This window comes from Tupaia chinensis, unplaced genomic scaffold (assembly GCF_000334495.1).
Source record: "Tupaia chinensis unplaced genomic scaffold, TupChi_1.0 Scaffold000414_1, whole genome shotgun sequence".
NCBI lineage: Eukaryota > Metazoa > Chordata > Mammalia > Scandentia > Tupaiidae > Tupaia > Tupaia belangeri.
In genome coordinates, this window is record NW_006159919.1 from 103002 (window position 1) to 105443 (window position 2442).

General features: G+C 39.3%; 1 pseudogene; it reads left to right on the forward strand.

The window, feature by feature from the left end:
- The first annotated feature begins 647 nt into the window (after positions 1–647).
- LOC102496434 (histone-lysine N-methyltransferase SUV39H2 pseudogene) lies at positions 648–1956 on the forward strand (annotated as a pseudogene).
- The last annotated feature ends 486 nt before the right edge of the window (positions 1957–2442 follow it).

Below are 2442 nucleotides of genomic sequence, written 5' to 3' on the forward strand. Positions count from 1 at the left end.
GTTTACTGGGTTTTATATTTACCATCCAGTTACCTTTACCATTGTTTTTTAAAAGCTTGTACACATATAAGAGATATAACAGGATATTTGTATATAAATAGTGAAATGGTTACCACAGCCAAGCAAACTACCATGTCCCATCAGTTCACATGGTTATTTAGTGCATATGTGTATATGTATGATAAAAAAAACTAAAATCTCCTCTTTTAGAAAATTTCTAGTGTATAGTAGTATAATTATAGTCCTCCTTTTGTATATTTGGTCTCTGTACTTATTTATCCTATATATCTGCAACTTTTTACCTTTGTTTTACCTCTCTCTATTATCTTTCCATCCTCCACCCAGATAATCACCATTTATTCTGTGTTGATATATATTTGACTTTTTATTTTTTGAGAGGTTTTTGCTATAAGGTGTATGTGCTTGAGGGAAAGATGGAGAGAGGCAGAGACAGAAAGTGAGATATCACCCCTCCCCCCTCCACAGGAGGATGGCCACGCTGCAATCCTTTCTCCTCTATTCTCCTTTCAGAATCTTGGGCAGATACATACAAGTACCAGACGTGAGTTTAAGCCTCTGGGTCCAGGACTCAAACTGTGGTCAAGTACGTGGGAATCCAGTGATAAACATTATGCTATCTGGACAAGATGGCGGCGGCCTGGGGCCGAGGTGCAAAAAGGAGGTCCGTTTCCATGTCAGAGAATCTCCCAGAAAGTGGGTGTGCTTGGTGTGTGCCTTGCCTAGTTCCACTTGATACTCGTCAAGAATTATGTAGGAAAGAAAAGCTCACATATAAATCTATTGGAATCACCAAAAGGAATCTAAGCAATTATGAGGTGGAATACTTGTGTGAGTACAAGGTAGTAAAGGATATAGAATATTACCTTGTAAAATGGAAAGGATTGGCAGATTCTACAAATACTTGGGAACCTTTGCATAAATCTTAAGTGCCCATTACTGCTTCTGCAATTTTCTAAAGACAAGCATAATTATTTATCTCAGGTAAAGAAAGGCAAAGCAATAACTTCAAAAGACAATAACAAAACTTTGAAACGTGCCATTGTTGAGTACATTGTAAAGAAAGCTAAACAAAGGATAGCTTTGAAGAGATGGCAAGACCAACTCAGTAGAAGAAAGAATCATAAAGGAGTGCTATTAAAATACTGTTGACTTAGAGGGCCCTCCTTCAGACTTCTACTACATTAATGAATACAAATCAGCTCCTGGAATCAGGTTAGTAAATGAAGCTACCTTTGGTTGTTCTTGCACAGATTGCTTCTTTGAGAATGTTGTCCTGCGGAAGCTGGAGTTCTTTTAGCTTGTAATTAAAACCCAACAAATTAAAATTCCACCTGGAACCCCCATCTATGAATGTAACTCAAGGTGTCAATGTGGACCTGATTGCCCCAAAAGGATTGTACAAAAAGGCACACAGTATTCACTCTGCATTTTTCAAACTAGCAATGGTTGTGGCTGGGGTGTAAAAACCCATTGTGAAGGTTAAAAGAATGAGTTTTGTCATGGAATATGTTGGAGAGGTAGTCACAAGTGTAGAAGCTGAAAGAAGAGGGCAGTTATATGACAACAAGGGAATCACATATCTCTTTGATCTGGACTACGAATCTGATGAATTCACAGTGGATGCAGCTCGATATGGAAATGTGTCTCATTTTGTGAATCACAGTGTGACCCAAATCTTCAGGTGTTTAATGTTTTCATTGATAACCTTGATACTCGTCTTCCCTGGGTAGCATTATTTTCCATGAGAACCATCAATGCTGGAGAAGAGCTGACTTTTGAATATCAAATGAAACGTTCTGGAGATACATCTTTGAATTCTATGGAGATATATCTTTGAATTCTATTGACCACAGACCAGCCAAAAAGAGGGTCACAACTGTATGCAAATGTGGAGTCATGACTTGCAGAGGTTACCTCAAACTGAATTTGCAGTAAACAGAACTGATGAAAATTAGAGTTCTATTTGGGAACCAGCAGTTAGCGTAATGGCTATGTCGCTGGACTCCCACGTAGTTGACCGCGGTTCGTGTCCCGGACCCGGTGGCTTAAAACTGACGCTGGGCGCGTGTGCGTGCGTGCCCAAGATCCCGAGAGGAGAATGGAGGAGAAGGGATTGCGGCGTGACCATCCCCCCTGGGGGGTGATTTCTCGCTTTCTGTCTCTATGTCTCTCTCTGTCTGTCTGGCGAGCGCACGCGCCCTACAGTGAAAAAATCTCTCCAAAAAAAGAAAAAAAAAATTAGAGTTCTATTTTTTCCTAATGTTAACATCTTTAAAGAGTAAGAATTTGGAACTCTTTCCATATTATCAAGATTATACCTATGTAAATTTAAGTTTCAAGAGACTTGCCAAAGGCATTACAGATATTTCTGAAAAGAATGACACTGGGCCACATAGCCTAATTTGAGATATATTTATTTAG